Genomic DNA, 11189 nt, shown 5'->3' with positions numbered 1-11189 from the left:
CTGCAGCCAGCCCCACCTGCATTGCAGTCTTTCTGGAAAACTATAGGAGTCTGTGGGCCCCAGGCAGGCAGTGACAGGCCTCAGTGACCTCTGAGACTTTTGCTGAGTTGCTCCAGGCTCAGCACTGGCACCAAACCAGAATTTACATTAACCTGGTGACCACAACTCTTCCCACTCTAGTGACTCCCTGAGATTCTGCTCCACCCAACTTTCATACAACACGAGGCTCTATCAGTGGCTGAACCTTAAAAGAGCCGGCAGGCGGCAGCAGGCCTCAGGGGACCTAGCTTTTTGTGGAGATACTCCAGGCCTGGTACTAGTGGCAGACATCCTGGGTTCATAGTGTGGCCCCTTCCATGCTCCTCCAGTCCAGTACATCCTGACCAAGGCAGATATGAGACCCTTCTTTTTATTTAAGATCCTATAGGGTGAGTTTCGTGAATCCCCATTAGGTAGGAACAGCTCTACCCCCTTCTCAGCTTGAAGCAGACACAGAAGAAGAGACCGCCCCTTCCCTCAACTCCCCACAGAGATTTATGGGGATCATGTCTCTCAGGAGAAATAAGGCAGACAGTTAGAAACAGGCAATTGGGTCTCTGCATTCCTGCATGTCCAACACAATCTATGGGGAGCATCACCTGGAGAACTCCCAAGTTCTTCCCTTATCTGCCCTAAGCATTAACCACTGGTAGAGGCCACCGTGACCTCCATCTCACCCTAGCCTTATTATATTATCATTGTAATATCATACATATGCCCAGAAGTTCATTAATATCATTATAACAGACTGCTCTCTGGGAAGGGACACATGCTGTCTAAGAGGGTGAGGTAATGGCCCCTTACCAATCACAGGTGTCAATCAAGCGGTCCTGCACTGGGAGAGGAACAGCCCATCCCAGAGAAAACAGGATAAAACCCCCAGGCTCCCATGAGCCTAATAATAATGCCACCGTGAGCCATTGGGCCTTGAGCCTCTTGAGCAGCTTCTTTTGCTCAGCCCGCTCCAAACCCTTTGGAGTGTACTTTCTCTCTTAATAATAATGCCACCTTTGAGCCTCGCTTTTGTTTGACCCACTCTAAACCCTTTGGAGTATACTTTTTCTCCTAATAATGCCACCTTGATCCCTGAACCTTGAGCCGCTTTTCTTTGTGCTTGGCCTGCTCCTAATTCTTTGGAGTGTACTATCTTTTCTAACAAACTTTTTCACTACTTTACCTCTGTGTCTCGTTCAGGTGTTTGCTCGAGATGCCAAGAACCTGGACACCATGCCAAGGAGGGCCCACCCCCCAGGGACGTACCTGCTAGGATTCTCAATTTTCCTCCCCAAGGCCCGGGTTCATTCCCTGGTGTGAGAAGCTAGCCAGACTCCCCTGTGTGAGAGCCAAACCAGGACATCTCCCCAAGAAGGGCCCCCCCCCTCGCCAGTAACATTATAATGTGGTTCTGTTACCAGGTTAAGATTTGGCTGTTCACCACTGGAAAAGTAAAAAAAATCAAGAGACAAGGTTGGTGGAAAGAAAAGCAGGTTTAATCCAAAATGCTAGCATTCAGGGAAGGCAGTGGACTCCTGTCACAAAAGGTTGTATAGGAATGCAAGGAGAGGTAGAACAAAGGAAAGGCGGAGCTGGTCAGGTAATTCTGGGCTCTGAGATCTGAAAAGAGAAACAAAGGAGCTTCTCAGAGCCTGGTTTGTCTCAGAGATAAAAAAAATATCTCAGTCTCTGTTGAAAGAGGGAAACCTCTGGTTGTTAATGAAGCAGGTGTCCAAAGGCTGCAACTTCACGTCAATGTAAACAGACTTATGAGGTAGCAATATTGACAAAACAAATCATTAAGACTAGTTGTCCTGTAAATTAGTGAGGCAGGTATTGGGCCTTAAGGACACAGAATCATGGAAATGGTATGCATACATCCTTTAGTAAACAGTCATTAAAGCTGGCAGGAGGAAAGGGAAGCAAAGAAAAGAAAGAAAAACAAAGCAAAACTTTTAAAAAGTCCAAAGTTAAATTATATTGTTAAATCAAATTACACTATATGTTTAAATCTCAAAATAGAAGATAGTGTCACCCTTACATTCCACTCTATGAGACAGGTATGCTTTATAATATTGGTTCTCAAACTTGAATGCACATTGGTGTCAACTGGTGAGTTAAAAAAAATACGGAACCTGAGTCCCAGAGATTTTGATCTGTTGAGGTACTTATAGCTGAAGTTTCAAAGCTCTCCAGGTGAGGCTAATGTGCAGTCACGGCTAAGAACTATTCCTTTGCAAGACGGGAAAAATACAAATTCAGAATTGCTACAACCTAGGCTGAGTATGCTCCTGTGTAAGTACCTACAGTACTAGGCTTCTATTCAGTAGACCAATTTAATGCATTGCCATTTGTTCATTTCTCAGATGTTGTTTCTGTCAGGTTTTATTCCCAATAGTTTCAATTTTAAAGAGCATTGGATCTATACTTTAGAACATAAGTTTCTTGATGATGCGAAGTTTGCCTTATTTCTATGTACTGTCATAAGTCTTAGGTCTTCACTAAGACCCCGAACCTGCTGTTTCCTGTGGGTACTTAAATTTTATAAGTAAATATTAAACTCTTCTCCTTGAGCTGAGGACAATCAACAGGGATCTGCCTCTCCTGTGGGGACTAAAACTGAATGCAGTTTGAGAGGAAAAGACAAAAGTTCAGCAGTGGATGAAAGTTCCATCAGGAAAGAAGAAAACTGATGATTAGCTCCCCAGTGTCGTATTTGTGCTGAGAAGTTAAACTTTCATAATAACCAAACTCTTTTTGAGAGAGAATTGTCTTCTGGAAAAACTCCAACTGAAAATAGCCTTCACCTTCTTCATTTTAAATAACTCAAAGCATTTGTATTCTCTATGCATTTTTGAGGTTTTAGGTCTCATATTTAAGCATTTAATCCATTTTGAATTAATTTTTGTGAGTGCAGTAACAAAGGGGTCCAGTTCCATTCTTTTACATGTAAATATCCAGTTTTTGCAGCACATATGAAGAGAGTATATTTTTTCCCATTGAGGATTTTTGGCTTCCTTTTCAAGTAATAATTGACTATGCGTACATAAGTTTACTTCTGCGTTCTCAATTCTGTTCCATTGGTCAATGTGTCTGTTTTTATGCCAGTTGTCATGCCTGGTCTTAGCTTCTACTCCCAGCACCAGAATGCAGGATATGGCGAGGCCAACAAGAAACAACGACAGAGCCATTGATAGGTTAGTCATACCACTATATTCTTGCTGGTAGCTGGGTTGGAGATACAAAAGCAAACATCCGCCAGTACCCCAACGAGGGGTCTTCCTGCACCCCAGTCTCGCTGGCAGTCAGGAGAGACACAGGAATTAGGATCCACAGGATCCGCAATCCGCCATCCACGCTTGCTAACCCCACTTGCTAGCCGCAATCCGCCATCCGCTTCTCTGCCAACCAACCAACCAACTCCCTAGAGTAGCCATGGCAGTTATATTAGTGGCTAATGGCTAACTGGTTACAGCTGATGGCCACCTAGCCACAGCAGATGGACATCTGATTACAGCTGATGGCCATCTAATAACCTAGCCAGCATCTTTCACGTGAGGCCTAGACCCTGGGAACTGCTCTCTGGGACTCTGTCCCCACACAAGTACTGTACTGTTTTGATTACCATAGATTTTTAATATAGTTTGAAACTAGGAAGTATGATGCTTTCATCTTTGTTATTCATTCTCAGGAAGGCTGGAAGGCTTTGACTATTCAGGTATTTTGTTGTTCCATAGGAACTATAGGATTTTTTTTTTTTTTGTACTTCTGTAAAAAATGTCATTGGACTATTAGTAGAGATTGCACTGGATCTGTAGATGCTTTGGGATGTATAGTCATTTTAACAATAATAATTCTTCCAACCCATGAACACAGGTGTGGGGACAGAGCCAGGAGTACAGTTTCCAGGCTCTCGGCCTCACGTGGAAAGGTGCTCACTCGGGTAGTAAATGGCCATCAACTGTGATTGGATGGCCATCAGCTTTGGCTAGTTGACCGTCAGCTGTAACCAGTGAGCCATTGGCCACTAATATAACTGCTGTGGCTACGCTAGTGGGAAATGGGGGCTAGCAAGAAGATGGTGGCTGAGTCTGCAAATTGCTTTGAAGTGAGGGTTGCGAACAGTGTGGCTCCTGCTTCCTGTGTCTCCAATCCAGCCGCCAGCGAGAGTATAGTAGTATGACTCCCCTACCTATGGCTCCGTGGGTGTTCCCTTTTGGCCTAGCCACATCCTGCGTTCTTATGTGGGGAACAGGAGCAGAGACCCCGCAGGCTGCCCTGCACGACAACAGGATACCTTTTCCTGTACTTATGTCTTCATCAATTTATTTCATTAATATCTTATAGTTTTCAGTGTACAGATCTTTCACCACATTGGTTAAATTTATTCCAAAATATTCAAGTATTTGATGCTATTATGAATGAGATTTTGTTTTTCAATTTCCTTTTCAGATAATTCATTGTTAGTTCATAGAATCACAACTGATGATTGCATATTGATTGATTGTATATCCTGAAACATGACTTAATTTGTTTATTAGTTCTAAAGTTTTTGGTGGAATCTTTAGGATATTCTATATATAAGATCATGTCATGTGTAAAAGAGACAATTTTACTTCTTTCTGATTTAGATGTCTATTACTTTTACTATTATTATTATTATTGACATTGCTCTAGCTATTACTTCCAATCCTAGGTTGAATAGGAGTGAGATGTATATACCCTTGGCCTGTTTCTGACCTTAGTGGAAAAATTTTCAAACTTTCACTAGAGTATGGTAGGTCTCTGCTTGTCACCAATGGTGTTTATTCATGTTGAGATATGTTCCACCTATAAACAATTTTTTATCATAGTGGATTTTGAATTTTGTCAAATGCTTTTTCTGCAACTATTTAGACGACTATATTATTTTTATCTTTCATTCTATTAATGTGATGTATCACATTTGTTGATTTGTATTATCATGAACCATCCTTGCAACCCAGGGATGAATACCCCTTGATCCCAGTATATAATCCTTTTAGCATACTATCGAATTAAGTTTTCTAGTAATTTGTTGAAAAAATTTGCATCTATACTTATTAAGGATATTGGCTGATACGTTTCTTTTCATATACAAATGTACCTCAGAGATATTGTGGATTCAATGCCAGACCACCACAATAAAGTGACTCAACGATGTTTTGTGGGGGGGTTTCTTAATGCATATAAAAAATATGTTTACACTATACTCTAGCCTATTAAATATGCAATATGTATCATGTCTAAAAAATGTATACACATTAATTAAAAAATACTTTTTTGCTAAAAATGCTAACCATCATTTGAGCCTTCAGCAAGTCATAATGCTTTTGTTCATGATTGCATAAATCTTCAATTTGTAGAAGACTCAATATCTGCAAAGCACAATGAAGGAGGGGACATTAACATGAGATATGCCTGTCGTGTCCTTAAAGTGGCCTTAGTTTCTGGGTAATGCTGGCCTTATAAAATGAGTTTGGAAGTTTTCCCTCCTTTTCCATTTGTTTGAAAGATTAAAGAGGGATTTGTGTTAATTCTTCTGTAAATGTTTAGTAGAATTTACCAGTAAAATTATCTGGTCCTGGACTTTTCTTTTTTGAGAAATTTTTAATTACTGACTCAATCTCTTTACTTGTTATTGGTCTGACCAGATTCTCTATTTTTTCATGGTTCAGTTTTGATAGGTTGTATTTTTCTAGCAATGCATCCATTTCTTCAATGGTTGTGTAATTTGTTGGTGTATAATTATCGATAGTAGTCTCTTATGATCATTTTTATTTCTGTGTTATCAGTTGTAATATCTGTTCTTTGTTTTTTTTAACTTTATCCATAACACATTTTTATTGCACAAAGGGTTGTCACATAAGTGAATATTTCTCTATTTGTACACAGTTATTCTTATTCTCCACAGAAAGGCTGTTTCTTAACTTTTTATTGGGTGATGGCAAACACTAAACTCCTGATTTTAACAGAATAGTGGTAAAAATGCCTCAGTGACTTAAATTGAAAGCAGTACATTGGTACATAGCTCTTGAACTTAGTTATCAGGAATATACAAATGTACCTATTCAAAAATACTAGATAAATTATATGTAGACATGGGCAATGACAGTGGTAAACCATTATGTGTTGTCAACTGAAGCCAGTAACTGATGGTTATAGTGGTTTTCTTAAACACCAGCCAGTCTTTCTTGAGTCATTTCCTTCAACTGATCTCTCTCAAGTTATAGGCCAGGATCACCGCCTTGAGCTTCTTTTCACCGTTGTCATTAATAATGGTAAAGCACTATTCTAGGAATTAGAGCATGCCACCTCCCATACCACCTCCCATTCCACATATTCCACCCATTCCAGGGTCTTTCTCTTCTTTAGGAATTTCTGTGACTACAACGTCTGCTGTAGTTAAGAGAAAGGCCATCCCAGCAGCATTCAATAAAGCAGTCCTCACAAACTTAGTTGGAATACTCATTCTGTTTTCCACCATATTCACAAAATCTCCAAGCATAGCATCATAACCAACTTCTGACGAACTTTGCATAATTTTTCAACTATCAATAATCCCTCAACACCTTCATTTTTATCAATGGTCATTGCAGGAATTTTGACTATTTGTTTTAATAATTTCTATACCATTTTTTTATCTTTATTAGCTGGAGTTAATGAGTCCAAGATTGGAATGCACCGAAGCAGAGCACAACCGCCTCCCAGAACAATGCCTTCTTCAACAGCAGCTTGTGTAGCATTAGGGGATTTGTTACTCTTTCTTTTCATTCACTTCAAGATCACTAGTCCCACCAACCTTCAGCACAGCTACTCCATCTGAGAGTGTAGCCAGACATTCATTTAGTTTTTCCTTTTCATATTCACTAGCTGTGATAACTAAATGCTCAATGATTTCTTGAATATGTTTTTCAATTTGAGATTGTCACCTTTTCCTTCCAAGAGCACGGCATCATCTTTGGTCACAATGACCTCTCCAACTTTCCCTAAATCATGAGGCTGAATATCTTCAAGATTTTGAGTCAATTCTTCTCCTCCAAACACTGCACCACCACTGTAGCAATAGCCAAGTCTTTAATTTGGTTCTTTCTATTGTCACCAAAGCTGGAGCTTTGCCTGCTGCAAGCTGAAGACCAACTTTTAGCCTATTCAAAGGAAGTGTACTTTGAGCTTCTCCATTAACATCTGCAGCAATTATGACCAAGAGCTTACAGTGAGCTGTGGCAATTTCAAGAGCCGGTACAATGGACTGGACACTGGAAATTTTCTTTTTACTCAGTAGAACATAGGCATATTGGAATTCAAATTTCTGAACTTTTCATGTATTAATAAAGTATGGAGAAGTATAACCTTGATCAAACTTCTTGCCTTCAATAATTTCTAATTCATCATTCAGTTTGTCCATACTTTACATAATGACACCCTTTCTTCCAACCTCTTTCATTGTATCATAAATGATGTTGTCAATTTCTTTGTCTCCATTTGTACAAATTGTAGTAAACTGAGCAATTTCTTCAGGATTGTCATGGGTTTAGACTGCTTCTTAAATTCAGCAATTACAGCATCAACATGAGCTAACATCACACTTCTGGTTGCCACTGGACTGTCACCTTTGCTAATCTTCTCAAAGCCTTCTTGGCAATTGAGTATGCCATACCCAGTCTCTTCATTTGTATTATTGGCAAAATCTTGAACAAGTTTAGTGCCTATATTTTTATGTTTATCTTTTAAAGTCAATGAACTTTGCGATGGTCACACCATCTTTTCTTACTTTGGGACTTCCCAACGCTGTTCAATAATTACTGTTCTTCCCTTTGGCCCTATAGTAACAGCTACAGAATTGGCTAAAAGGTCTACACCTTGATGCATTAAGTCTCGGACATCTGCCCCAAATTTTACATCTTTGGCATAAGCCCAAGCGAGATGAGGGACCGATGACTGGGCACTTGACCTTGTCTGACAAAGCACTTCATGTAATTGAAACATTTCTGCAGGGCAATGGCAGGGCATGTGAGTGGTGAGGCAGGCTCTTGGTGATGAGGGAGGGCCGTTCTTAGTTTTATAGGTTTATTTCTTTGCTTCCTCTCTCTTTTTCCTTGGTTAATCTAGCTGGAGGTTGGCCAGTTTTGTTTATCTTTTCAAAGAACCAACTTTCAGTTTTGTTACTCTTTTCTATTATTTTCTTTTTCTTTATTTCATGTACTTTTGCTCTAATCTTTACTATTTTCATACTTTTGCTAACTTTGGGCTTAGTTTTTTCTTCTTTTTCTGGTTCCTGGTTGGGTAAAGTTAAGTGGCTTATTTGAGATTTTTCTTTTTTTCTTGATGTATGCATTTATTGTTATAAATTTCCCTATTAGAATTGCTTTTGTTGTATCCCATAAATTTGGCATGCTGTGTCTCCATTTCTGTTTGACTCAAGATATGTTTTTCCCATCAATTTCTTCTTTGATCCATTGTTTCTTTAGTATTGTATTTTTTAATTTCCTTGTACTTGTGATGAGTCCAGCTTTCCTCCTCTTAACTGATTTCTAGTTTTTCTTTAACCTCTGTGTTCTGAAAGGACACTTCGTATAATCTCTATCTTGAATTTGCAGCTTAACATATGATCTATGCTTAAAAAATGTTCCACGTATGATTAGGAAGACTGTGTATTTTACTGGTGTTGGATGGATTATTCTGTACATATCTATTAGGTCTATTTTATAATGTTGTTCAAATCTGCTGTTTCCTTATTTATTCTCTGTCTTGACGTATCCGTTGTTGAAAGTGAGATACTAAAGTCACTATCATTATATTGTTGTCTATTAATTTCTTCAAATCTATCAGTGTTTATTTAATATATTTAGGTACTCTGATGTTGGGTGCTTATATATTTATGATTATTATAAATTCTTGATGAATTGACCTCCATATCATTACATAATGACCTTCTGTCTATGTTGCCATTTTTGATTTAAGGTCTATTTTTTTCTGAATGAGAAATAGCTACTCTTGCTTACTTTGCTTGAAATATTTTTTTCTATGCCTTCAGTCTCAGTGTATGTGTGTCCTTAAAGCTTAAGTTATCTTCCTATAGGCAACTCATATTGGACCTTATGTTTCTTCCATTCACAAATGTCTTGTTTTTTTGATAGAATGTATACATTTACATACAAAGTGATTATTGACAGGTAAGGACTTACTATTGACATTTCATTATATTTTTTCTGACTGTATTATAGATTCTTTGTCCTTGATTCCTTTCTTGCTGTCTTTGTGATTTGATAACTTTTTTGTATCCATATGCTTTGACTCTTTTATCATAATCTTTTATGCATTTGCTACAGGTTTTTCCTTTGTGGTTACCATGGAGCTTACTTAAAATATCTTGTATTTGTTACATCTTATTTTAATCTGATAACAGCTTATCTTAGATATCATATAATATCTTTACAGTTTTATCTTTCCCCCACTACCTTTTAGGTGCTTGATGTGACAATTTACATCATTTTAAAATTTTATATGTAATAAAAATCTTGTAAATATGGTATTTTTATAGGTAGAAAGGTAGATAAATTAATGAAGGTATTGGGATGGACATATATCTGTGGATTATGATCCAAAAAGTTTGAAAGCCACTGATTTTCCATAGGGTTGACAAACTTTTTCTGTAAAGGGCCAGATATTAAATATTTTAGGCTTTGCATAGTCTCTTAAGCATATTATTCATTTTTTGGTTATGACCCTTTAAAATGTAACAACTATTCTTAGCTCATTGGCCATACTAAAACTGGCTGTGGGCCAGCTTTAACTCATGGACTACAGTTTGCTAGTCCTTGTCTTAAAAGGTAAATTTAAGTTACTATATTATGCCAATACTAAGAGTTAAGTGTATGGCTAAGAAACTGTCAATCTGTTTTCTAAGGTGGTTGTAACATTTTACAGTTCTACAAGCAATGTATGAGAGTTCCAGTTTCTCCTCATCATTGCTACTACTTGTTATATTGTCTGCTTTTTTTAAATGTTACCTATTCCAAAGGGTGTATATTAGTATGCCCTTGTAATTTTAATTTGCAATAACATCTTTTCATGTTAAGCACATTTTCCTGTGATTTTGGACATTTGTTTTGCTTTTTAGAAACATGTTTAAATCTTTTTCCCTTTTTTTATTGAATTGTCTTCTTATTGAGTTGTAAGAGATGTTTAAGTTCTAGTTATAAGTAAGTAATTCTACGTTATTCTGGACTCCATGGTTTCTGATAAGAAACTCACAGTCACTCACATTATCTTCCTTATCGTTTTACATCTGAGGGCTTTCAACATTTTCTCTGTCTTTAGTTTTCAGCAGTTTGATTATAATGTTTGAGTTTATCCTGCTTGAGATTCACTGAGCTTCTTGAACCTCTAAGTCTGTTCTTCACCAAATTTGAGAAATATTTAATCATTATGTCTTTAAACTTTTTTATGCACTTTGCTCTTTCTCCTCCCCTTCTGAGTCTCTGATGACACAAATAGTGTCTTTCAGTATTGTCCCAAGGTCTCTGAGGCTCTGTTCATTTTTTAAAATGTTTTCTTCTCTTTGTTATTTAGATTGGATAATTTCTATTTCTCTGTTTTTAAGTTTACAGATTCTTCCCTTTGTCACCTCCATTGTGGTATTGAGCTTATCCAGTGAGAGTTTGTTGTTTTTCCTAATTGTATTTTTTCAGTTTGAAAATTTATATCGGTTCCCCTTTATATCTTTTATTTCTTTGCTGAGACATTTTGTCTTCCCATTCTTTTAAAAAGTGTTTCCCCTTACTTGCAGGAATATTTTAATAATATTTAACAAAGAATTAAAGTAACTAATTCCAACATCTATGTCCTCTTGATGTTGGCATCTGTTGCAGATTGTCTTTTTCCAATACCTTGAGATTTTTCTGATTCTTTGTATGCCAAGATATTTTTTATTGAAATCTTATAAATGTTGATATTTTTGTTTTAGCAGGCAATGGGCCCAGTTGTGTTGATGCAGAAAGTTCCAACTAGACTTCCATTGGTGTGGTGGTTTTTTCTTTTTTTATAGTTTTATTTTATTTTATTTTATTTTTACATCCCTCACCCCGTGGATCCCCCTTCCCCCATCCACCACCACCCCGACCTCACACCGAGCC

General features: G+C 37.7%; 1 pseudogene across 1 annotated transcript; it reads right to left on the bottom strand.

Annotated features, from left to right (window-relative positions):
• Positions 1-6352: 6352 nt before the first annotated feature.
• Positions 6353-8040, bottom strand: LOC308495040 (60 kDa heat shock protein, mitochondrial-like; annotated as a pseudogene). The gene has a single exon. The product of its transcript is annotated as a 60 kDa heat shock protein, mitochondrial-like (transcript).
• Between the last annotated feature and the right edge of the window lie 3149 nt (positions 8041-11189).

This window comes from Rhinolophus hipposideros, assembly GCF_964194185.1.
Source record: "Rhinolophus hipposideros genome assembly, chromosome: X".
In the NCBI taxonomy this organism is placed as follows: Eukaryota; Metazoa; Chordata; class Mammalia; order Chiroptera; family Rhinolophidae; genus Rhinolophus; species Rhinolophus hipposideros.
This window is presented reverse-complemented; position numbering and strand designations above follow the sequence as displayed.